The 27,793-nt window shown below is 38.9% G+C and overlaps 1 long non-coding RNA gene across 3 annotated transcripts; it reads right to left on the bottom strand.

The window, feature by feature from the left end:
• Nucleotides 1-1,436: 1,436 nt before the first annotated feature.
• LOC122636069 lies at nucleotides 1,437-27,547 on the bottom strand. 3 transcript variants are annotated; one of them, XR_006328859.1, is made up of 3 exons: nucleotides 27,493-27,547; nucleotides 27,285-27,392; nucleotides 1,437-1,754 (listed from the first exon to the last, which is right to left on the bottom strand). It is a non-coding gene; the product is annotated as an uncharacterized LOC122636069 (long non-coding RNA). The 3 variants fall into 3 exon arrangements; XR_006328858.1 differs by having other exon boundaries at nucleotides 27,489-27,538; XR_006328860.1 differs by having other exon boundaries at nucleotides 27,471-27,528.
• Between the last annotated feature and the right edge of the window lie 246 nt (nucleotides 27,548-27,793).

Genomic DNA, 27,793 nt, shown 5'->3' with positions numbered 1-27,793 from the left:
TTTCCCTCTTTCTCTCTCACTTTCTTTCTCTCTATTATTCTCGTTCTCATTCCGGTAAGAAACAATCGTGGCTCGTTCTTCTTTTACAGTTATTACCTACTGAGCCTGCAAAGCGTTCACTTTATCGACGGACTTGGTCTTGCGTCGATATCTTACCTGCACGATTTATCGACGGCGGAACGAAAAACAGGTAAGGAAGATTTCTTCTTTAAGATCGACTTAAACTTTTTTATATCTACGATAGATGACGCCTTATTTATTTTCCTTTCTTCTTTTTTTTTTTATTCGATTGGTAACGCGTCCGTATAAATGGACGGAGAGTCCGTACAAATGGACGGAGAGTCCGTATAAATGGCCGGAGAATTTATTTGATTTCAAATGAAAATAATTAAAAATATGTGAATAGAAAAATGTGCGATAAAAACGATTGTCACTGTTTCATTAACATCTGATACATACATATGTAATATTTTCAGTTCTTTGTTTCTCCCTTTGTCTAAGTAAACTTGTAGCAAGATAAAGAAACAAGTATTTGTTTCTAGTAGGAAAATAAGATCACTTCGATATTTCCAATGTCATAGAATTAGAAAAAATAGACGAATAGGATTACAGTCGACTAGTTAAAATCCTAATCGAGTGTTCTGACCCACGCGTAGGGTGACGTAGTATGACCTTGTCGTTGAGACGCGTGCGCATCGGTAGCCTATTTTTAACGACCTGCACTCTACGAGGGTTGTTGCGTGCCGCCAACGATTCCATTGTAAGCGTCCAATTTTGTCGACAAAAAGACATTTAAACCTTTTGCTTTTCCTTTAACTTATAACTCGTACGAATGTTTCGTACGCGGTCCCTCATATGTCATCAGTTTTGTTGCCTTTCAAATTTCGCGAAGTTGAACCAACGAATAATTTATTTCTACGCGTAGAGATTCATCATGCATTTGCTTGTTAACGCGTATCTTTGCGTATGCATTCACAAGGATATACTCGTTTACATTTTAAATGCCAGAATAGATTAACTTCGAATTTCGTCGAATCGAAAAAGTCACGCTAGGAATATGCGTAAATTATTTCAATTAAGCTTGACTATCAAGTTTCGATATTTCTGAGATTAAAAAATTCATAAAAAAAAAAAAGAAAGTACATATTAGTATGCAATGGAACATACGATATAATTATGCGTATTACGTGCTCTACGTACTGGATGAAATGTCGATTTTATTATATTTAAATAGGAGCGACACACTTTATCTTTGTTTTCGCCAATTTTTTTTCTCTTTTCTTTTCTTTTTTCTTCCTTAACTTTTTCAAACGTAACATAAAAGAAAAAGAAAGAGAAAGAGAAGAAAAAGAAGAAGAAAAAGTAAGAGTCGAATAAGCACGTACGATAAGAAAATGATAGGATATATCTGGACCGAGCGACCATCGTAGTATACATACTATTCAAAAGTCGTTTATTGGTCTAGGACTACAGTTCGAAATAGAGGACGGGATTCTCGATGGTGGTGATCGGGATGCGGGGCGTCGGGACGGAAGGTTAGAGCGGTCGTCGGGTCAGCAACACCATGGCCGCCCTCTATCCCACTTTCCATCCTCCTATCCCTCCCAACACACCCATTCGCCCTTCCTTCCTTCCTTCCTTCCTTCCTTCCTTCCTTCCTTTCTTCCTATCTTCCTTCCTGCCTTCCTGCCTTTCTTTCTTCCTTCCTGCTCGACTATAAGTTCTTGCGTTTCTTGTCTTTCCCCTTTATATTTCTGATAACAAACAGATATTATATTTATGTATATTTTTTAAACGACAAATTATTTTGTAATTTTTCTTATCACCAACCAAAACGATAATTATCAGTTTAGCTTAAGGATTGAGTTTCTTTTAACAATAATAATATGTTTCACGTTAAATACTACGATCATTTTTCTGACGTCGAAGAAAGTAGAGCAGTTCTTTTTTCTCTAATAAAAAAATTCCAATTTTTCGTTATATAAAAATTCCAATAATTCCGTCTTTTCTAGCTCGACCAAACGTTCTTGCGACTATGTTCGTTTTATATATATATTTTCGATAAACGAACGAATAGATATATATATATATATATATTCATTGGGCGACAAATTTATTTGCAACTTTTTTTAATGATAATCATTATCGCCATCAATCTATTTTAATTTACTTTAACAATAACAAGAATTTATATTATTAATAACAGTACGTTGTAAGCGAAATATTATGAACAGGCAATCGACATTCTTCCGTATCTTTTAACAATGATTGTTTTCGAGAAAGGTAACTTTGATCAAGCCTAAAGTTCTTGTGATATTGAAGAAAGTAGAACAGTTCTTTTTTTTATTCTTTTTTTTTTCCTTTTTTTTTATTGTTTTTTTTTCCTTTTTTTAGCGTTATATAAAAATTCCAATAGATCGAGGAAGCGAGGATCAACCTTGGCCGATATATACAGAAGATTCATCGATTTTCGATATATCTTGTTAACAGAACGATTATCGTTTCGATCGTTGCCGATAGCATAATTCTTATCCAATGGCTTGGATGAACCGCTTGCAAACAAGTTTGTGGAGGAGGTATCGTCTGGGACACCCCTTTTCGTGTAGCTTCGTACGTCTGCTCGCTTGCCTTCTTCTTTGGGGGTTCGCAACCCTAATAGTAGATACTTAGTTTGAAAAACATGTCGTCGAGACGATTATAAGTTTCGTGTTTTTGCACGAGATTGTAGAGATAATAAATATACAAGGACAATTTCTCGAAAATGGAATCGGATGATCGAAAAAAATGTTACATTTTTGTCTTTCTCGTTCAGGATATAGATATATGATAGGCGTAGACGGGCAAACGCATACATACGTATAAAATTTAGCTGTGTAAAAGTAAATATAATAATTCCAACGAAACTAGTTATAGCGATCCCATTTATAATTCGTATTGCTTTCTCGTTTAAGCGAAGCGATTGAAATCAATGGCAAACCACCAACGTGAGACAGACAGTATCGTAGTATTTCTTTTTTCTTCTTCTTTTTTCCCCTTTGTTCATTTTTTCATAATCGACAGTGAGAGAGAAAGTATCGCGGTGAAAAATGCGATTGAAAATAAGACTTTGAGATTGTCGTGCCCCTTAAGAGATACGGATAGAATCGTGTCCATTTGCAAGAGAGCAAATCGATGAGGGAATATACCACGGACCTCGGTGAATCCTGCGTGGGCGGTGCAACGTTTTATCAAGCGAGCTCGAGTGAAAAGGGGGAGATAGATAGAGAGAGAGAGAGAGAGAAAGAGAGAGAAAGAGAAAGAGAAAGATAGACAGATAAACAGAGATAGAATGAGAGAAAGAGAGAGAGAGAGATAGTGATAGTGATAGATAGAGAAAGAGAGAGAGAGAGAGAGAGAGAGAGGGTTTTTCGCACCCCCTCCAGTCGCGACGTCGGCTCTTGGGATTTTAGAGGGGGAGACTGTGCACGCTTACTACGGTGGAGGGAGACTCGTCTGCTGGAGGGGGTGTCTGGGTCAATCCCCTCCAGTCTGGGGGTTCCCAAACCCAAACGCATTTCCCGGGGTTCGCAAATGCCTGCTAAAACTGGTGACTCGCTTTGCGTTTACGCTTGACGGCCCTTTCGACCGTTCTGACACGTTTTCACGTGACAGGCTTCAGTGCTTATGTCGATTATTTTACGAGTGACGATATAATCTCTTTGAAAGTGGAGAGAGAGAGAGAGAGAGACAGATAATAAATTCGATTAAATATTCGTTTATATCGTTTATATCTGAAAATAAATTTGCAAAATTTTTGTACTTCTTTCTTTTTTCTTTTTTCTTTCTTTTTTTTTTTCCCCCTTGAAAAGACGAATTAATCTTGAGAGTTTGAATCGGCTTAATTCGCGATTATAAATATAGTAAGAAAATGAAGAAAAAAGAAAAGAAATGTGCAGAATTCAGGATTCGTATTGAACTTAAGGGACATAGACCGATCGATACTCTCGCAAAATTGGCTGACACTGATTCCCCTCGATTCGTCGTAGCCATCGATGAGTCACTGTGGCTCGGTGCCCTTCAAACGATTCTACGTATGTAGGTATATATATATATATATATATATATATATATATATATATATGTACGTACATATCGTATGTCTTTCGCCTACCTATGTTTCTGAATGCGTACTTACATTCATACATACGTATATAAAGATTAGATTTTTAAGAAGTACCCTTTCTGCTTACCTTGAAAAATAATGTCTCTCTCTCTCTCTCTCTCTCTCTCGACGATCATTCGAATTCTTTGAAACTTTTAATTTCGAAATAAAAAAGAAAACAAAATTCGAAAGTAACATCGAAGAAAGTCAAATCAATCTAAGACTTTCGTTCTGACGTTCTCTTCCGGTTGGATTGCTGCTACGAGACAAAGAAAATCGATATATATATATATATATATATATATATATACATATTATATACAAATAAAAAATAAACACAAAGAACAAAATAGGAAGGTGAAGAAAAATATATATATATATATATATAGAGAGAGAGAGAGAGAGAGAAACAGAAAGAAAAATAGAAGATAGGTAGAAACGGTCTCCTTACAAGTAATAAAAGGACGCGAAAATGAGGCGAGAAGCATAAAAGTGGCACAATTGGTTCAGTGGGGCGGTGCCCTGCCCCGTGGCCTTGGCTCGGGACAGTGAACCCCGTTGGCCATGCGAAACGCGCGCCACGAATCGCGCGCTGAGTCGCTCGCGAGTCGCACGCACCCGTTTTGCAGGCGCTCACGGTCTGTGCCATGGGTTCGCGCAAGCACGTAGTCCAGACTCGCAAGCTCTCGACAGGTTGCTCTCTCAGCAAGTAAGAGAAAGAAAGACAGAGATAGACGGATAGATAGATAGATAGATAGATAGAGAGAGAGAGAGAGAGAGAGAAAAAGCGTTCACCCTCTTTACTTCTTCAGCGTCTCTCAAACGAATCGTCTCTTTTCTATTCACAGAAGAAAGAGAACTCGATCTTTTCGGAGATCGTGACCTTAATTCAAAACGCGTTCAACTTTTTCACGACGTCGTCTATGTAATAGAAGTAAATAAGTACGTACATACGTATGAATGTATGTATGTATGTATGTATTTATTTATTTAAAATTCCAAAGAATTCCGCTGGTGCAACGATTACGGATGATCGTGTAATCGTTCGTTAATTGCTTTAAGTATTTCTATATCTCGATAATGTAAATTAACGATCGCGGATTAATCAGTATTAGATGTATCTATTACGATAAAATATATATATATATATATATATATATATATGTATAGAGGGGGGAATTGATTGATCCAGAAACTCTGGTGAGTTCCAGGAAGACGCCGTTAACAGAGTTGCTCTTCGAGGAGACTCGTTGGAAGGAAGGATCGGATCGAGTAAACTTGCTTTCGATTAAACTTCCTCTCTCTCTCTCTCGATCGATCGATCGATCGATTTTGTCAATGATATGGTACTTCAAATTTTACTCTATTTTATCTTATCCGTATCCGTTGAAACATCTTTGCACCTAATAGTTTATCGTATCATATTCCGTGATTTTTTTCGCAAAAAGCAGGTTAATCTACTTAAAACAAAAAATTATTCTTTCTCGCTCTCTCTGTCTGTCTATCTATCTGTCTGTCTGTCTGTCTGTCTGTCTGTCTGTCTGTCTGTCTGTCTGCCTATCTGTCTGTCTCTTCTTGTCTTTCTGTTGTTCCTCACCCTTTTTCTCTTTTCTTTCCTTTTGGTGCTCGCAGCTGTTCGCAAAGCGCCGGCACGTCTTCGCGAGAGCCTCTGGCCATTGCACTCAACGATCTCCTATCTCCGTCTCACTCTGAGCGGGTTGATGCACGCGGAATGCAGGCGAGAAGGGCCGAACATTGCCGAGTTGGTCCGAGCTGAACGCGCTTGCTGCATGCAGCTGCAACGGTCACGGAGTTCGATGCACTCGCGACGACCGAGCGAGCACCAGCAGCAGCCCAACGCAGCAGCACTAGTACCAGCAGCACCAGTACCTACCAGCACCACTAGCACCAACACAAACGGGCCAGCAACGAATGACTCAGCCGTTGCACGAGGGATTCGACCTTGACCCGACTGCACGTAGGTGCATCGCACCTTCGCGCGCGTTCTCCTCTCGAACCGATTCCTTTCCCGTGACGTTCGATCTTCGATATTTTTTTCCCTTGCTTTTTCTCTCACTCTCTCTCTCTCTCTTTCTCTCTCATCGTACGTATTTTTTTTATCCTTTTTGTTGGTTTTTTTCTTCTTTCTTTTTCTTTTTTTACCATTGACTCGATTGTCACTCGATTGTATATCGATTGTGAATTACTACGTACGCGATCTCTAATAAAAAAAAAAAAAAAGAAAAGAAAAAATGATTGGATTTTCTTTTCTCTTTGTTTTTTTTCTTTTTGTTTTTTTCTTAAAGAATTACGATTCGACAAGTCTTAAGTTTGCGGCATCGCGGAGCTTGTGAATATTTGTGAGATTCTTCTTCGAGTTTTTCGTTTAGAAAGTTCATCGTTCTCGCAACTTTTGCGTGGCATTATCGAGATTTATTACTCATCGAAAAGCCTACTTCGTAGCTCGTCGAACTGGCTGGCTCTTCTCCTTTATTTATATTTCGTGCTACGACGATCGTTCGATAAGCGTCTCTCTCAAGGTTTGTTTTTCACTTTTTCACGCGTAAAGAGAGTCTCGCGCTTACTGTCGAGCAGAAAAGAGATATAGTAATAAAAGTGTTTTACAAAGCGATAGTCGGACGGCGTTTGCAACGTTCAATCGTACTCCTAATGCGATCGTATTTTTTATCTTTTCGATTCGTATGATAAATTGACCTTAAGATCAAATTAATTGATTCAATAGAATGTTCATTATATCGTTCTAATCGACATTCAGTTTTTTTTATTTATTCTGTCTCTCTCTCTCTCTCTCTCTCTCTCTCTTTCTGTCTTTCCATTTCTCTTGGTTTTTTATTTTTTTTTTATTTTCGATATCCCACAAAGCGAATTGTTTTCCGGTCATCAATGACTTCAATCTAAATACCTAGCATCCTTTCTAGCGTGACACGAAGGACTTGCATTATCGTAGTTACGCGCATACATAGTTCAAAGTGTGTTGTCCTCGGCGATCGGGTTCAACGGCTGCGACGGACGAAGAACGAGACAAAGGCCTGAAAGGCCCTACCAACCTCGGGGTATCTTTATAGAACACAGTGTCATCGACACGCCACAGGGTGTATCCATTGTAAAGGTCAACGCATCTATTGCGGATAACCTCATCGGCCTCTGTGCACTCGTCGAGGAAAGAGAGAGAGAGAGAGAGAGAGAGAGAGAGAGAGAGAGAGAGAGAGAAAGAGAGAGAATATTTAATTCTTGTCACGCGTTCGCGACTCGATTTACGTTCGGTAAAATGCAAAAGATTTACCTTGAACTCGAACGATTTACTTTCTCATCGGTGATACCTTCGAAATTCCAATGACAAGAGGTAAGATAGATCGAAAAGAGAACGTGTAATTTCTTACTTTTTTTCTTTCCTTTTCCTTTTTCTTTTCTTTATAATCGTTGTACCGATCGTAAATTACAAGCACGTACACGAAATTACGTACTCGAAACTAAAAAGGTGGCAGCAATTTTTTCTTTTTCTTTTTTTTTTTTTCTTCGAGCGAACGAGGGACAAGAAATTCAAAGTTCAAATTAAAACTCGGACTCGGGGTTTTTCTCGTTGTAGTTTAGATCGAAATTTGACGAAAGCGTTAATCGATAATATATTAGATATATTGTTAGATATGTTTTAGATCGTTAGATCCCTTAGATTGGTACCGACTTTGAATCTTTTCCCAAAGCGATAATCATCTCGAGTTATCACGGTCCTTGGCCTTTCATATCTCAAGAGACACGGAGCAAGGTTACTAGGATGCAAACAGCAGCGTCTCTCAGCGATCTCTTTTCCCTTGGTTTTCCTACGTTAAGGTATTTATACATCAGGAGGGATGTATTTCGGTCGACGAACGCCCGATGCTACCACGCTGAGCAACGGCAGAGTAGAAACGACGACGACGACGACGACAACGACGACGACGACAACGACGACGAAGACGACGAAGACGACGACGCTCTTAACCTTGAACCGATGAACGTACTATCATCCAACTGCTGTGTCCTTAGTTATTCCTGGCAGTCACCCTGAGAGAGGATGATGTCGCTCATTACTTTCTGGAAATCCCCAAAAATTTCTTTTCCTCGAAAACTTTTTATTTCGGACTTTTTATTCATTTCAAGGTCGATCGTTTATGAGTCCGATCGAACTTGCAACGCGATTACATTTTCAAATGTTATGATTCTAAATTATTTATTATTCAAAAAAACATATATATATATATAGAGAGAGAGAGAGAGAAAGAATAATATAGTTTTTTTTTTATATATATAATGAAAGAATCTATTCGAATTGCTGTAAATTTTCGTCGATTTAAGAGCCAACCAGATGGATCATTTCTTTACAAAAGAGTTGTGTACATTGGCTCGTATTCGGAATCCGGTGTTTAGGGTAAAAGAGAGAACATCATCCTTCTCTTGTCGGGGTACTTAAACGTGATCAAATATAGCCGTACCGTAGGATCTTTTGATTAACAAAAGCAATTTAACATCGTTGAAGTTGGAGGACATTTGAGGGATAAATGAAAAATGATGAAAAAACGATGTTCCTATGTCTTTTAAAAAATCTATATTAAGAAGCAATAATCGAGCAAAGGATCGAGCAAAACGACATAGTCTCGAGATAGTCTGGACGTCATAATTCTAGACATTTGTCGATTCGACTTCGTAGTCGAGCTATCGATTGCGTGCAACGAAAGTGGGGTTGAGTAATAAGGCTAACGCTCCGTAGAGAAGGGTGTCGCCCGTCGAGAACAAAGACCGTCTGCGTAAAGTCAAAGTCTAGTATATCTAGCGAGCAAGGTCGTCTACCCTTTCGAACTATCTTTCCAAGTTCTTTCAATCCCTATTACAAAGAGTTGGAAGATATGAAAATGATTATACATACATATACGTACGTAAACTATGCAATTATGGTAGCATCAAAATTCATTAGTTTTAGAATTGAATCGTCGAACAGATATTAGTACGTACGGATTAAAAAGATACATCCTTTTAAATCTCGTAAAGAGAGAGACTAAACTAAATGTAATATTAAATTATAACGACATAGCGACGTGGTCGGCAATCGCTTACAAGTTTCAAGAATAAATACATCGATATAATGTAACCGGTGTATACTTAATTTCAATCGAACTTAATTGTAATTCCATAGGAGGAATTGATTGGAAAATTCTTTAAGTCGATAAAGAAAGAAAGAAAGAAAGAAAGAAAGAAAGAAAGAAATATAATGTCTACTAGCTTTCCGACAGAGGGATATTGAAAAGTTTGATCGATTACTGAAATACTAAAGATACTTACAAGAACTAACAATAGCTATTCATTTTATACTTTGAAGATATTTTATCTCCTCCTTTCTTTCTCTCTCTCTCTCTCTCTCTCTCTCTTCTCTCATTTTTTTCTCGCGCTCCCTACTTGGAAATTTCTACGACGATTCGTTAGAAACGTCGGACAAAGGTGACTTTGAGAAGAGGAGGATGAACTTGACTCTCCTAACGTATCGTAGGTTGCCCACCACTGTCATCGTCGTCCATGGAAAATATGAAAGTTGAGAGTGGCGGGTGGTGAGTAGAAGGTGGAGAGTGCAGGGTGGACGGTGGAGGGTGGAGGGTGGAGGGTGGAGAGTGGAGAGTGCTGAGAAAGGAGCGAACGAGGGTCGCGACCGTAAAAGGAGAGTAGGGGAGGATGAGGGAAAGTGCAATGTCTGTCTTCCCCCATATACACTCCGACGGCCATGGCTGTCGCTCACACTCGAGGGAATGCATATAGAGGGGTTGGGGTGTGTTGCGTGAGCTCGCGCATACGCGACAGAGCTTCCTCTCAAATCTCTCCTCTTTTCTCCTCTTTTCTCCTTTTCTCTCCTCTTCTCTCCTCTTCCTTCCTCTTCTCTTCCCTTCTCTTCCCTTCCCCTTCCCTTCTTTCTTCTTCCCTCATCCTCCTCATGGCTGGGTCTCGCAGACGCCGCGACACCGGTAAACACGGTGCTCTTGAAAAATAGAACGCTCGTTAATGTATTCAAAACGGATCGCGTCGTCGTGTCGAAGAGACACGAATGAAAAGGCAAAAATCCTTCTCTCGCACCCTCTCATATATCCTTTTCCTTTCTTATTGCACATGCTTTAACATCTCGAAGTTGCAATTAACGTGCTATGGCTATTCAAGACGTCGGAGAGAAATTTATTCTACCTACACCTGTTACAGGTGTACAGGTTTATTTTATTTCATTTCATTTCATTTCATTTCATTTTATTTTATTTTATTTTATTTTATTTTATTTGATTATTCGTATCGCGTTAATCAATCGATGTAATTAAGCTGCCGCACCTTTGAACACTTTAGTTCTGTTAATACGTAGCTGCAGCTGTAATTATGGAAGAATCTTTCTTAAATGCAACGTTTTTGTTTTTATTTCTTTTTTTCTTTTTTTTTTTTTTTTTTTTAATCTTTCGTTTATGATCCTTGCGGAAATAAAAGCTCGATCGAAGAAAGAGAAAGAGAAAGAAAAAAGAAAAAGAAAAAAGAAAAGAAATACTTCTTCTAAACGATCAAGGATTTGATTTTACTTTGGAACGGGGGCATTGGTGCCATCCAGACTGCCGCATCGAAATGTCGCAGCATCCTGAGATGGCCAGAGAGAGAAAGAGAGATAGAAAGAGAGAAATAAAGAGAGACAGAGAGAGAGAGAGAGAGAGATAAGGATAGCAAGAGGAGGAAAGAGGAGGCCGAGAATTTTCTTGGCGCTATCCCAAGAGAGTTGAACGTACCATCTAATTTTACGTGCACTCGTAGAACGATGGAGCTTTTCACTCTAGGTCTAGTGCAAATACCGCGTGTCCTTCCACCGAATTCGAGCTAAAGGAAGCAGCTAATACTTAAGAACTCTCATTCTCGCGTACCAAGATTTAATGTTTCTTGGAACGACGAGTAAGAGAAATGAAATGATTATTTTACGAGAATGAGGATCGTCTTTCGGTATCTCTCTTCGAAGAAATTCATTATAGTCTGTAATTGGTTATTATCGTTGCTAATTTCTTACGTGATCAAACGAATCTCAAAAGATAATCGTCTGGATGAATATAAAATTATAATTGTCAGCGATGCAGAGTTAGTTATCTCTATCGATCGATATGATAAAATAGAATGGAAGCCAAAAGAATAAATCTCTTCCTCTTTATATATATATATATATAAATTCAACGAATCGCATCCGTCTAGTTTACCGATGGCAGCCGTTCTGTTTCTGGTTTCTGTAAAATCGATCATAGAATATGAGAAAGGCCGCAAAGTTTTCTCCCTGAGGGAATAAGAAATGCTGTCGGAAGGTCGTGAGAGAAAAGGAGGAAGAGGAAGAAAAAGAGATAAGAAAGAGGAGAGGAGAGAGGAGAGAGGAGAAGAGAAGAGAAGAGAAGAAAAGAAGAGAGAGAGAGAGAAAGAGAGAAAGAAAGCAAGAGAAAGAGAGAAGGTAGTAATCGAGCTAGCTCCCCATCCCTTGGAGAGTCCTCGTCTGGCTTCTGGAAGAAGGTTGTTGGATGGCGTTAGTGGTGTTGGTGGTATAGTTGGCGTTAGTGGTGGTGGTGGTGGTGGTGGTGGTGGTGGCGGTGGTGGTGGTGTTGCTGATGCCGCCGCTGTTACTGCCGCTACTGGTGGCGATGTTTCTCTTGGTGGTAGTGAAGAGAAGCTAGAGAGAGGAGGTTGAGGTCGTCGGCGCTCGCGGGAACGAGGCATTGACCTCCAGTGAGTTAGGATGTCTGCCGGTATTGATTCGGTGACTCGGTGCAGCGGACTCGGGGGCGGTAAAACGGGAATACCGGGATGTCGAGGAGGGTCTGGCTGAGGGACGTGAGAGGAGAAACGAGAAGGAGGACGCGAAGGGAGACGCGCTTGGCGCATCCAGACGAGGACCAACAGCGTTTCCTTCTCTCCTTCTTCTACTTTCAGAAAGCTCCGGAGGAAGTTCGAGGAGGTTTGAGGGTGCAACGTACTGGGGCAAACTTTCCCCTTTCACCCTCTTTTCTCCTCCGTCGAGCCCCTCTCTTCCTCTTCCATCGAGTCCGACGAAAAGAGAAACGAGCGTTGCTTGTCGGCAACGATGCTTGCCAACTTGAAAGACCTATTAAAAAATCCTTCGTTCGGGGACGAACTGTTTGGGAGGATACGGGGGTGGAAGGGAGAAAAGGGAGCCGGCCCATCTTTGTACGATCGTTTCGACGCTCTTGTCTACTCTCGAGAGTAGAAAGAAATCTCCACTCCGTTAAAATATCAACGTTTCTGGAAAATCCTGCTCTCCGACTCTCGAGCGAGCGCCTATTGTTCCTTCGAAGTGAGCGAGTATTATGGATCGATAAAAAAACAGAGGGTTCAAAGAAGTACAAAAAATAGAAGGAAAGAAAGAGAGAGAGAGAGAAGTAATGCCGGTTTCCATTTCTTCGACGTCTGGAATTGGGATCGATCGACGTACATACATACATACATACATACATACATACATACATCATGCATGCATGCATGCATACACACGTACATACACACATATATATACATACATATAAACGTAGGTAGAGGTACATACGCAGACTTTTATGTCGAACGAAAGAGACTGCAACTCGTGTACGTTTTGGTTGGTTGGTCGGTGGTGAGGGCGAGTAGTATAGTAGGAAGGAAGAGGACTGGGAGGGAGGTGGCGCAGATCAGGGGTAAAAGAGGGATGGAAATGGGAATGAGGAACAGAGAGGGAGAAAGAGAGAAAGAGAGAGGGCTGTGGTGCAACAGGGAGGTAAACGGTAGGGCAGACGAGTCGATCGGGGGACGAAATTCTCTGCACAGACAGGATGGCGGCACTGGGGCGAACTTTCGCTCTCTCGTGCTGCATCGACGTGCTACTATGCCACTGCCACGCCCCGTAACGCTTTCAAAATCGGTTATTCGTAACTTACAGTTCGTATTTACGATAAAGTACGACATTTTCTTGCAGGGTGATACTTGGATACTATATATGTACGTACATATATATTATATTTATCTATATTCGTTCGAGATCGATCGTTCGAACGTAAGATAAAAATTCAAGTTTCATTTCGAAAAAGAAAAAGAAAAAAAAAACGATACCTCCTTATATCGATTAATTAATTACGCGTTCCTGAAAATCATCTGAACGAAACGTAAAAAAAAATCTCCTGGAACGGAAAGAAAAAACGTAATGATCGCGGTACGGTTGAATTTTCTTCGCGATTGCGTACGAAACGAGCCGATTTTATCGATTTTTTTCAAAAACCAACGTAAATAGATCGTATCCTGTTCTTCGGTATTTAGTTCGAAAATAAAAGCGTGGATAATCGATTCTGTTCAATCGGTAATCGCGATGAAATTTCCTTTAATGTCGCGTATATCGAATTGATTTTTAATTAATCAAGTTTATGGGAGAGACCTTCCACTCGAGGTCTTCTCGTTTGATCCCAGTCGCTGTGGAATTTGATTTGCATAAAATTAATTTCTACGTATCACGTAGATATCCCTGTCTACGTTTTAAATTAATAAAACAATTTTCAATATATCTTTTCATTATCTCTCTTTTCTTTTTTCTTTTTCTCTTTTATTTTATATAGTAAGTCACTCTTCGAGAATATATTCAAAGAAAATTTAGCATAAAATGTATTCGTACGTTCGCCGTCTTCTTTGCGTGTTTCATTTTAAAAAGTGAAAAGAGAATAATGCGTCGAGAGATAGAGATAGAGATAAAGATAGATAGATAGAGAGAAAGAGATGTGTTTGCCGAGTAGATAATTTTTCGTGAGGAAGACGCGGAAGAGGAGTATGTCGGTCGTGAAAGATAATGTTGATGGTTTCGGCGATGAAAGGTTCTCTTCGACAATGAGACGACGTGGCAGGGAAGTGCATGCATAAAAGGGACTGCCTGCGAAGATGGTGTCGGTGGAGAGAAGCCCGGGGGGGCTTGGATAGAGGCAGAAAAAAAGGAGGAAGAGAATGAAGAAAAAGAAAAAAAAAATAAGCGAGAGAGAGAGAGAGAGAGAGAGAGATGGAGTGTTTCACCGGGAAGGGTTGTCTGTCTAGACGGATCGTTGTTTGGAGTAAACTGTGACCGTGAATCGATGTCGTATAGCGGGTGACTAGAAAGAAAGAATTTAATCTTGATCTACTTTCAATTATTTGTTATTTGAATAAAAAGAAAGAGAAAAAATATATAATAATAATAATCAGTAAGCATGAAAAGATATGTTTCACTGGTTAACGTAAATCGATCCTTTTTCTTTTTTTTTTTTTGGATTAAGACATCTACGATACAGCGTATCGTTTAGAATCGATGTAATTTATATCCATTAAAATTTTCTAAGAATTCTCTCTCTCTCTCTCTCTCTCTCTCTCTCTCTCTCTCTATCTCTCTCTTTATTTTTCGTATCAGACATAAATCAGACTGACCAATTTCCGAGAGCACTTCGATCGGCCAAGATTTATGGATAAAGTAGTTATTATCGTGGCGATAATACGACGTTACATGCAACGAGCGCAGTTGCACGCGATATCGCGAGACCGTCGACTTCAAAGTAGTCACGGGGTCATTAAGCTTCGAGGCCATTGTACGCGATACGAATTTTTGTTTCTCAAATTTACATATTCAAATGAAACATCGTAAGAAATTAACACTATAATCTTATCGCTTCAGAAATCTCATTTTAGCGATACTATTGTCCGATCTATAGTCCGATTGTTTTAATCGTTCTTTCACCGTGAAAGTAAGTTTCCTTTCGATTTCCTACTTAGCAGAGCGGTAAATTAACTCGTGTACTTGATTCACGTTTAATATTATTATAATTACATCGGATACGTGATATTTAAGAGAAATCTAAACTCACAATTGGTATTTAATTGAAGATCAAAATAAAAGACATAGAAATGTTGTATACTCGCTATATAAAATTGAGTGATTTAAGTACGTACATACAAACATATATACGTGGCAATAAACACGCGAGAGAAAAAGAGTAGTTAGGTAGAAGAGAGAAAGAAAAAAAGTGAAAAAAAAAGAAAAAAAAAAAGGAAAAAGAAAGTCGTAAATCGTTACTCGACATCGTTACTTCGGCACCCCTTTCGTCGAGGGCGAACGAATGAGAAAAACCACCATGGGCAGACACAACGAGCATAACGGGGAATATCAATGTCGTACCCAAAGTAAAAGTGCCTACGCGAGACGGACTAATTGCACACTTCATACTCGCTCGAGAAGAAGCGAGATTTCTAGACGACAACCACCCCCTAACCCTCATCCCTCTTTCTCTCTCTCTCTCTTTTTTTTCTCCTTTCCCTTTTCCACCCGATATCCCTGAACCCTTGTCGCTCGTCCACTCGTCCTTTACCCTTCGTAGACCCATCGTCTAACCGAACTAGGTTGAAGTCATTTTGTCGCTCTTTCTCTCTCTCTCTCTCTCTCTCTCTCTCTCTCTCTCTCTCTCTCTCTCTCTCTCTCTCTCTTTTTTCTTTTTCTTTTTTATCCTTGTTTTCCCTTTCTCTCTCTCTCTCTCTTTCTCTCTCTCTCTTTGTAATTAGCAAGTAACTGGATTTGTTATTCTCCGTAATGGAGGTTAACGACTGACATCTGCAATTGAAACGACCCGACTATGATTACGCACGATGACAAGTACAGACGATAAATATGATAGTTTGATTTTTCGAGAATTCCTATCTTTATCCAGTTAAACATTAGAATATCTCGTCTTATCTTTCAAATCGTTACATCACTGAATCCGACCAAGGATGTACGTTTCTTTCTTTTTCTCTTTTTTTTTCCTTTTTCTCTGGTTTAATCGGTATCAAAAATTACGTCTTTCGATTTTTATCACTAGTTTCGATATATATCACAGATTAGATATAAGTAACGAAAAATATCGGCTAGTACGTTCGTTTGAAACAAAACCATCAGATCCTCCCTCGTTTCATAGGACATACAACTTCGTACTGGGCAACCCTTTTCGCAAGAGGGCCCTCGTATACCATTCATTATTATTAACGCTCGTGTTATCGCGCGGAATACAGGTATACCGTATAGGAAAGGTCGATCGACGATGACGAAGGTGAGGAAGCGGACGGAAAGAGGGAAAGAGAGAAGCAAGAGGGTGGAACGACCGGTTGGCATAAATTGGCAAGACCGCTCGATGCACCCTCGGCGCCTACTTCATCCCCCTTCATCTAGACGTACAATACAATATCACGAAAGAAAAAGAGAAAGAAAGACGGAAAGAGAGAAAGAAAAAAAAAGAAAGAGAGAGAGAGAGTGAAAACGAAATATTCCGTCCATCCCGGACGTTTAAGTATTCCTCGGACGGCATTTGGGAATCGGCGGAGGGGTAGGAGAAACGCGACGATGAGGAAGATGGTAGGGGTTGTTCGATGGTAGGGGTACTAGTAGGGGAAGAGAATGAAAGCAGCAGGAGACGACAGACAGAGGGGAGTACGGGCTTGAGAGTAGTCGATGGCTCGACTCTTGCAAAAGCCTCGACTCCGTTTCCATGTGAGGGTGCAGACAGGAAGGGGTGAGCAACCCCTCGTCGCCGTCTGGCGCATAGGCGTAATGCAGCGTAGTATGACGCGCCAATGACCCGGTCAACCGTTATCCTAACGCGGAGAAACATTACTTTCTTGGCACCTGTCCGATTTCCTTTCTAACATATTATATATTATGTTTGCATTATCGTCTTTCCTTGTCTTTCTTTTGAAATTTATTAAATTCCCCCTTTTTTCTTTCCTTTTTCTTTTTTTTTTTTTTCCTTGGTGCTAACGTACTCGCAAAAGGGACAAGGATGTTATAAATTAATAAAAGAGAATATTATTCTTATACGTCGAAAGATACGTAAGGTAATTTTATAATTTTCGATAAAATGCATTTGCAGAGGGAAAAAGGAAACTCGTTGCAGCATGATGCGCCAACGATAATGATGATACCTGCGGGACGGGGGAAATCAAATGCAGGCTACATAATCCGCATAGCATCTTTGGCACCCGGTCAAAATCCTTAGACGAAAAATAGAGAAAGAATGGTTGAAAAGTCGAAGGGTTAGATCGTTAAGAGAGATTACTCGAACGATGACTCGTGACTCGCCAGTTTTCAAGCACCCCTTCTATCGTATATATGTAACTGCGATCGCACTCGTCGAGCCAAACGAGCACGTTTGCATCCCTGAACATAGACAGAGAGACAGAGAGAGAGAGAGAGAGAAACGAGAGAGAGGTGTGCCGGTTTTGGGGTGGAACGAGGTGTGTTTGTGCTCTCGTCTAGGATTATGTTCGAGTATGTGTGTGCGTGTATGTACGTATGTGTGCGTGTAAGTACGAGAGAACGCGAGTACTCGTACGTGCGATGCGCACGCAAGCACGGTGCAGTGGAGGTCATCCACCTGAAAGGTCGGGGTCACACTCGCGGTCGTAGCCCGACGCTCTGACACTAGAGGGTGCCTTGGGAAGGAGAATCGAATGAAAGGGTGGGAAAGCTTCGAAAGGTAGGGGTGGTTATCGCCATAGCAACAGTCGCACAGTCAAGGCTAGACCATGGGCTCTCCTGATAAGTAGAGTGGGGGTGTAGTAGATACTACATGTAGTATTACACTGTGTGCGTATTCTTCGTTTCTTCTCGTCTGCCTTCGACTCGTTCGTAGAAGGAAGAAAGGAAGGGGTGTTGGTGCGGTAGTCGGTGCGGGGAGGGAGGGAGGGAGGGAGAGAGGGAGGAAGAAAGGAGGAGCAAAGCAGAGTGGTCGGACAGAGAACGGACGGGCGCGTAGGCGACGGAGAGGGTGGTGATGGGGTGGGTAAAAGTAGAAAGAGCGGACGAACTACGCCGTTCCAATTTTCAACAGATAGATAACCTTCCTTATTTTCTTCATTTAAATCTTTCATCGCCAAAATTATCCAATAATTTCCAATACGCGTTTCGTTAATATCCAACGATTTATTAAAAATGTTTTTTTTTTTTTTTTTTTTTTTGATTTTGTTTTTAATATGATATTTATTTTTAATTATTTATCTTTTTTTTTACGGATACTACGAAATGTAATATTATATAAGTTAAATTGGATGAATAATTTCGAGGAAAGCTCCAGACGGGTACGAAATCAAGAGACGTGTTTAAAGTGATTACGAACATAATATTATCTTATCGGTGATTATACGGTACACTCAAATTGAATTCTATGAGTGCGAGATATGTATGTATATAGAAAGAGAGAGAGAGAGAGAGAGAGAGAGAGAGAGAGAGAGAGAGAGAGAGAGAGACATCGAAGTACGAATAGTAATAATGCTCAATTATTTTCGATCGCTTAACGATCTTTCATTCGAGAAGGGGCGGTCAGTGACATTCAGACGCGAACGATCATCGCGATCGATGATCTCGAGAATATTAATGCCGACAATATAAGGATGATAATCGACTTTACACGCGAGGGGAACGGATAATGCATAGTCACGTCGATTTCGTTGCGTGACGTCACCATCGACCGTTCGTTCTCCCTCACGACACGCGACTATTTCTCTTTGACTTTCTACCTCTCTCTCTCTCTCTCTCTCTCTCTCTCTCTCTCTCTCTCTCTCTCTCTCTCTCTCTCTCTCCTTTTTTCCTAGATCTTGACCTACCGTAAAGACGTAACACCATTTATCTTTGCCAAGCGTTCCGGATTAAACAAGTATCGAAAAGCTAACTGACATTTCCATAATAAATAGTCGAGCGATCATTTCAGATAAAGTCAATGAGGATCAACAAGGATCAACGAGGATCAACGAATCAAGTTTTACGCGAACATGTCGAAGGACAACTATTGAACTCGGTTCTGTCTTCGATCGAGATATTGAAATATTTCTTCTTATATCCTTCGAACGTATTAATTTCATTTATTTATACGACATTTCTGCATGATCCATTGACGATTTACGAGACGTATATCATCCCTTGTTTGTAATTAAACGATTCTCTCGTTGAAACTTACGAGCTTTAGATATAGATACATACACACATATACACACGCATCATATCGTTTCGAGCGATCCCATTCGTATCTTTATCTGCCTTCTTATTTGTCTTTCAAATAATCACTTATTAGAACTTGCGTGAAGTTTTTTGTGAAGGAAAGAAAAGAGAAATGGAATTGAAAAAAAAAAGAAAAGGAAAAATCTTATATAGGCATATCGAATAAAAATATATAAGTTCGCAGTTAAATATATATGCATATATATTTAAATTATAAATACGTTGTTTATCGAATCAATCGTTATTGAGATGACATTCTTAAATTTTTCAATCGAACGATAAGTCTTCGTATACTCGATAGAAATCTATTGATTTTCCTGAGTGATCCATCAAAATTTTATCCTATCAACGGATAACTACGAATTACGTTCGATCTTTGATATTGCAAATTCGATTTTTGTGTTTTTTAATACCCGAACAACGAATCCTTATATTGCATTATTTAATGAGACGTTTACGACGGCGAGCGATTCACGTGATAACGCAATATTCAATGTCAAATCCAGGAAATCTTTTATGATACGCCGACGATTATTCGCCGAAAAGAATTTTCGTCAAATTCTTTTGTCGTAGGTCGCCTCACAAAATTCGTCGCTTATGACGCGACGTGTATTCAACAAATATATACGTATGATGTACGTAAGGTGTACGTGCATTTACGAGTTTATTAAGACATGATGGTGAAAGATAAAAACACGACGAAGAATAATCAACAAAAATGGTATTCAGACATATCCTACATAGACAAAATACATATTTTCATCGTCCAAACAATGTTATAAAAGATATTATCGAAAGGAATTTAACCTACCATATAATGACCTATTTTTCTTTTTTTTTTTTTTCTTTTTTTTTAAGAAATTTATCTTTATTCGTAATATAAATCAATTTTCTAGAATTTCACTTTTTTTTTCTGTGCTGGAAATATTTGTTCATATTATATCGAAAACAATGGAGATAACGAAGATGGTCAAGTTAAATAGGACACCTTATACACACATATACGTATATATATATATATACACACACACACACACGCGCGCGCGTATACATATATATGACGTTATATATTTGCGTTGACAAACGATAAAGGCTACGGGGTTAAGGAAATAAAGCATTGATACGAAATGCGTGTCTGAAGATACGATATCTGACGACCGGTAGGAATCGTCCTCTAACCGACCGTTCTACGTTTCGACATTTTAATGTTAACAGAAATTATCACAGGTGATACGGCGCCGGCTTACGGAACGTTTGCGTGCCTCGATAATTTCGAAACTCACACGGAAAATGACGACTCCTTATTTATTCTCATTGAATCCATTAAGTACGTAGCAAGCGGTAGAATCAAATCTTTATCGGATCTATTTATGTGAATATTAAAACCGACTTTCTTATTAAAATATTTTTAATCCATTTTAATATGCCGAATAAAAGAGATACGATCGAACGTAAATAAAATTCTTTTTTCCGTTCCTTGCATTTTTTGTTTCCTTTTAATCGTACAAAAAAAAAAAATACTAATTAAAATTACAAAAAAAAAAATTAAAAGTAATTTTCCCTCGACCTTCTCTTTTCGTATTATCAACTTTATAACTCGTTTGACTCGTTATCGAAAATACGTATCGTAAGTAAATCATTTCGATTGATTGTACTTTCGTATCCGCCATTGGAATTCAATTAATAAAATATAAACGGCAATGTATATACGTATGTGAAACGTCATCGTTTCGAGGAAAAGGAATTTGCAAGTCTCGTCACGGACACTTTATGAATCGCCGACGGACTATATTATTTTCCTCTTAGCTAGCCTTTTCTAAGTTGATAAGTATGTTCGAGAATGCGAATGTATCTATATATGTATATGTGTGTATGTGTGTGTATATATATATATATATATATATATATATATATATATGATCTAAACTATCAATAAACTTTCTAAAAAAATCAAGATCGCGTAGTCAATTACCTCCAAACATTTGAAAACATTTCGATCGAATCGCAGATTCGAGAACTGAAAATTAAAGCGTAGTAAAGAAAGCGAATCTCCACCTGTTATTAGAATTATATTAACTTTCGCGACTAATTCTTAACACGGTTCGTTAAATACGATGCTAAATTCTACGTTGGCTTTATTAACACTTGACACGCCTTTTGAAATTGATATCGCATGCATCGAGATTTGATTTGATATAAACTCGATTGCAAGGATTTAACACGAAAATTTTTACTTGCGACGGTACTAATACGTTTTCCTGTTTTTCTTTATCTATATATATATCTCAAAGCATTTCGAGTATAACAATAAAACAACATGAGAATAATAAAAATTAGAAATGTTCAAAGAGAGATTTATCATAAAATACGAAAACGAATAGTTTTTCGTATTATCTAAATATGATTAGTATATATAGATTTAAAAAAAGGAAGTTGAGATAGATAGACAGATAAATCGAGAGAGAGAGAGAGAGAGAGAGAGAAGGAGAGTAGAGTGGGTCAGAGTAGCTCTCTCTCATTTCTCTCTCTCTCTCTCTCTCTCTCTCTCTCTCTCTCTCTCTCTCTCTCTCTCTCTCTCTCTCTCTCTAAGGGCTCGGAACAAAGACCGGTTCTCGTATGAAGGTCACTAGTTCAATGGCGCCTATATACGCCGAGAGAAGCTCCTTGCCGAAGGCCGTTTCACTTTCGTCGAAGGCTACCAAAAACCGTTTCGAACGTCTCCTCGTCTTCTACTTGGCCAATCCACTTGCACTTTCCTGTCGTCAGGTTTAAGGCTACTTTGTTAAAAAAGAGAGAGAGAGAGAGAGAAAGAGAGAGAGAGAGAGAGAGAGAGAGATCGTTCGTTAATCGGTTAAGCAATAAAGATAGAATATATTGAAAGAATCAGCAACTTTTACATACGATAAGAAGAAAGTGTATCGCTCGTTTTTTGACGATAAAATGTCGAAAGATCATTGTAAGGTCATTGTCGTTTAAATACCTCGGATAATAGATACGTCGTTATCGACGCGTGCAATACTATGTTTATATTATCTTCTTTCCGAAGAAAATTATATTTAAAAAAGATATTGTATATCGATAACTCGTTAAAAGGGAAACTAATACGGATGTCGATCGCTTGAAATAAAATATTATTGGAAAATAATATTGGAAAATTCTCTGGTTATTTTCTTTCTGAAAAGAAAAGAGAAGAAAAAAAAAAGAGAGAGAGAAGGAGAACAACTTTAAAATATTTAAAATATATCGAGCAAGTAGATATATCTGATGACTTGATAAAAAAGAATGAAATATGAGAAAAAAAAAACTAATGCAGAATCGGTCGAAAAAAAATATTGAGAATATGTAACGTAGAAGATGATTAAAAAAATATATATATATGCACACGTGCGCGCATACACACACACACACAAATATTACTAAAAGACTAAGTTCTTCATCGAACCGAATTAAGAATATATATCTATATAAATGTTTTTTTTTTTTTTTTCGAGAAGATCGAAAGTAAAAGTAAGATCGAAGAGAGTTCTTCCAGGAGATAAAGTTAAAAGCAGAGAAAGAGTTTCGCTTTCTTATTACGGCGACTCTCACGCGACTCATGGTGCTACATCTCTCTCTCTCTTTCTCTCTCTCTCTCTCTCTCTCTCTCTCTCTCTCTCTGTTTCTCTCTCTCTTTCTTTTTCTCTCTCACGGCAAGTTTTCAGGACCCCCGGTGATCGCGATCCGGTTTCTCTCGAAAACTCTCCTTTGCGTTCTCGTTTTCATTCGAGCGATCGCCATAGGCACGTTCTCGTGGAGATCGAAAGTGGAGAACGCTTTGGATGACCTCACCGAGTCGAGTAAGGTCATTGAACTTTCGCTCGTCGAAAGTGGACGCGGATATTCTCTCTTTCTCTTTCTCTCTCTCTCTCTCTCTCTCTCTTTCTCTCTCTCTCTCTTTCTCTGTCTCTTTGTCTCTCTTTACGTTTGTCTGCCCGTCTATCAGTCGTTACGCTTTTCTGATCTCGAATCGTGTCTCTATTCTCGAAAGTGATTTCGCGTTTTATCTATTCCGATATGTACAGACAGTTTTTACACGATGAAAAAAAAAAATATTGCATCGAATTCAAAAGTAACAGCTAAATAAGTAAGTACTCGAGCAGAATTATTTTAGTAAACAATATTAATTCGATTAAAAGATCTTATGATTTATAAAGAAATTATTATTATTATTATTATTAAAGTCGATATCTAACATAATAATGATATGCTTTCTTAGAAATAAGATCTGTATCGTCTTTTCTAGATATGAAATGGTTATTCTGGTTTATAATCGGGTAGATCCGATACGATCGTATCGTTTAAAAGCCATATCCACTGGTAGTACATGAAACAAGGAAGGCTTTCTCCGAGACGACCTTGAGAGCCGGTGCTTCAGCCTCGAAGCAACGTGAACTTGAACCAGTCTCGGTTTCTCTATTGCATTCGAGGAGTGTTTGCTTACCTTGCAATGTCCTTTCTCCTCTTTTAATTTCAGATCATTCGTACGATCGTTTTTACTCGATCTTAATAGCGATACCACTGCAGATATTTTTTGATCTAAATATATACTTAGATGCATGCACTTGTACACGGATTAGTTTCCCTCTATGATAGTTAAACAAAACTAAAAACTTATCTGTCTACTTCATTACGTCCGATAAATCTACGCGTTAAAAAAAGAAGAAAAAAAAAATATATATATATATATATATGTACACCTTGATAAGTCTATACGAAGAAATTATTTACGAGCAGAGAACGTTTATCTCATACTCGAAATTAATCGAAACTAATCACCAATGTATAAATAAAACGATGTACAAGTAAAACCATATTGAAATTGTTCAGATCGATTTGGAATAAAGAAAATAAAAAAAGAAAAATAATCAAAGTTTAATCACAAAAATCATTCGTATAGAGTCCAGATAAATCATTGAAAGGTTCCCTTATATAAGTACTTATTTATGTATTTACCTGCTGCGTAAAATATATAGCGAGTTCTTAGATGAACGTGTATTTACAAGAGGGGGATTTCTCCCTCTCTCTCTTTCTCTCTCAAAATTCGAATGTCTGAAGGGTAGTAGGTATGTTCGAAAACAGCAAGCGTGCAGAGGTATTCTGTAAATAGAGCGAACACGCGAGGAGGACCTCCTTTGAGAGTAAACCGACCTTGTTCTCTCTTTCTCTCTCGTCTCTTGTACTCACATGTCACATTCTCTCTTTCTCTCTCTCTCTCTCTCTCTCTCTCTCTCTCTCTCTCTCTCTCTTCACACATACAGAGACACAGAGAAATGCACGTACATATATGTATACGCTTTCTCTCTTTCCCCTCTACACGTTACGCAGAAGCTCTTTCCCACTCCTGGTCCGGCTCGTTATCGCTCTGGTTTTACCCCTACCACTCAGCACCGTCAACGTTCTTTCTCTATTCTAACTCATGCGTGCTATAACACGTCTTGTCCCTAACCTAATCCAACGAGAGACGGGCTGAGCTATACCCCGCTCCGCAGGCAGTCGCGCGCTACATTCGGACCGGTTTGATATGATTCAGGTCCATCTAGATCTAAACAGCTACGCGCGATCCACGTAATACGGCTATAGGAGCCAGGTCCACCATTCCCCTCGAGTAGAGAGAGCGAGAGAGAGAGAGAGAGAGAGAGAGAGTCCACCCGACCTCTCCGCGTATCATTACAATAAGAATTTCTTTTTCTGTTTCTTTTTTTTCTTCTTCTTTTTTTTTCCTTTTCTTTCTCCTTTTCTTTCTTTCTTTCTTTCTTATTTTTTCTTTTTTTTGTTCTTCTTTATTCTTTCACTTCTTCTTCCTTTTCTTTTTCCTTTTCTTTTTCTTACGGTTAATATTTATTACATATAAATATTTATTCGTCTCTTTCCTCGCAATCTCGCAAATTTCTTTTTCTACAACATACCCTTTGCAGAAGAGCATATTACTTTTTGTCAACATTTTTTTTTAACGCCTCAACAGCTTGCAATCGAGGAAAATGGACTTCTTTTTTTGTTTTATTCTTTTTCTTTTTGTGTTTCCTTTTTTCGACAATTAACTTAAAATAATTATTTTGAATGTATTTCTATTGGCTAAAAGAGATTCAATGCGCTGGATTAACCGCGAAAAAAATATTGAATTCGATCGAGGTGTCCTCTAAATATACCAACTTCGAAAGCTGAAGTCGAAGAAAGAGAGAACTACGAACATTCACCGAAATTATTATGTTTGCAGATGACGTGGCTGACGTCAGTCGACATTTCAACACGGACGTACGATAGCAATCAACGATTTCTTTATACGGCGATCTTGAAAAAGGATTAGTCGATCCGTAGTAAATGTCATGACGCATATGGGTATCTTTGTCACAAGTTGAAAATTTTAAATCGATCAAGGGGTTTTTGTTTAAGGTGATAGATCTGGAGATCGAACGCATCCATCGATCGATCGAAAGTTTCGCCGATTGATCGATTCAACGCGAAGAAACAAACTACACACGTATACCGGTTTTCGATCGAGAGAAGAGAAATCCTTGACCTCTCACGATCGATCTAGAATGCCCTTAGAAGAACGTTTCCACTTACAAACGTTTATACCCTAACACAGATGAAAAAATTTCAAATGAAAGGATTTAATACCTGTTACCATTAAGCTCATTAAGCTTCATTCATTTCGTAAAGGCATTCATAAGGATGAAGGAAGAAGGGTTTGATCCCTTAAAGATTAGGCTCGTCTGTCCCTCTTGAAACGTAAACTCCTGTTCAATTGTCAAAGTAGTCTCGTTTCAATATACGTAACGCGTAGCGAATATAATATTTATTTTTAGATCGAGCTAACAGATATTTTTAAATATCCATCTATCTAAATTTCTAAATTCCATGTAGCGATTAAAACAAAGCATAGCGATCGAAATATATCGTATTTTCGATCTTTCGTATTTCGTAACTTTCTTTTCAGACGATTTCGAAATAGCTTAGATCTAGAGAAGAGGATCGATTTTACGTGGGTTACTTCCATGGATCTTCTTCTTTGTTTTTTTATTCCGTTCTACCTTGGAAATCAAACGAAAGAGATTCGTTCGTTATTTAATCGTATTCGAAGTCGATAATTCGATCGAGTCGCGTATTAATTGTTCTTTTCGACGAAGGATTACAATTGGAAATATCTGCTTAAATAAAGCTATGAAAGATACCTAAGCGTAGGAACGAATTTGATAACGCTCCTCCTCGATTTCGAAAAAGACTCGGGTCAAGTTCCAAGCGGTCTCTCTTCGATTCGATCGAATCTCGGATCGAAGTGGGAGCGCTCGCTAGTAGATACGTCGTTGCATCGAGATGGATGGATGGTCATGGAGAGTGCGTCGAAGCGGGTTGCGGGGGCTGATCGATAAAAGCGGCGGCGGTCGGGTTCACGAGCCTCATTCAAGGACAAGGCCACGTGATAGCGGCCGCGCAACCGCGCTCGCGCATTCGACCACCCGTGCCTATCGGAGCGCCGTTTCGACTCACAATCAGTGCCGTATCTATACTTTGACGGGCCAAGTCATTCGACCTCCAAAGATACGTCATTTCCCAACTCTTTTGTCTTTCCTTTGTCATTCTTTCCCCCCTTTTTTCTCTTCCTTTCTTTTCTTTTCTTTTTTTACTCGAATACCGATCATGGACTATATTACTTTTTTATCTTTAGAGAATTGCGTAATAAAGGAGGTAATGAGAGTCGAATCGTTTGTACGATCTAATGTATCTTTTTTTATAATTAATAATCGCTGAACTGATAAACCTTCTTACTACTAGCATTACCGAACGCTTCGATCGTGTCGAGTGATCGAAGATAAAAAAGGAAAAAGAAGGAGAAAAAGTCCGATTGAAAAAAGGAAGAATTTGGTAGATGCGAGGGGTTCGACGATCGATGCGATACTGTCCTGGTCGGACCGATATTCGTAAAATCTGTCTCCCCAAACATACTAATACTTTTCTATACTCGTGTTCTACTTTCGTCGTCTTTACTCGGCTCGACGAGTTCTCGCGGGAAACGAAAGAAAATATTTCATATATTCTTGCAACACTTACCTGCATAAGTTACTTCTTAAATCTGTTAACTCTTCTTCCTCTAATAACCGGAATCGAAGAAAGGAGATTTATCGTTCGGTAGCCTAAGAAATCCGATATCGTTCTGACCTACGAAGAGACAATTTTTCAGGTTAGGTTACGGCATGAAAAAAAGAAGAAGAGGAAGAAAAAAGATGGTTGTTATACCTAGAAACATATACATACACACACAATAATAAAATAAAGCCGTTGGATTTGATCGTCCGTCTCTCTCTCTCTCTCTCCCTCTGTCTGTCTTTCTTTCTTTTTCTCTCTCTCTCTATCTCTCTCTCTATCTTTCTCTATCTCTCTCTCTATCTCTCTCTCTATCTTTCTCCATCTCTCTTCTCTCTCTTTCTCAAGAAATACCGAGAATGTCAGTTAGGAGTGTTAATAAGGACCGGGCCAAGAAAGAGAGAGAGAGAGAAAGAGAGAGAGGAAGAAAGAAAGAAAAGGACGGTAAAAAGGAAACGAATTTTCGAAGAGAAGAA

This window comes from Vespula pensylvanica, chromosome 20, assembly GCF_014466175.1.
Source record: "Vespula pensylvanica isolate Volc-1 chromosome 20, ASM1446617v1, whole genome shotgun sequence".
Taxonomy (NCBI): domain Eukaryota; kingdom Metazoa; phylum Arthropoda; class Insecta; order Hymenoptera; family Vespidae; genus Vespula; species Vespula pensylvanica.
This window is presented reverse-complemented; position numbering and strand designations above follow the sequence as displayed.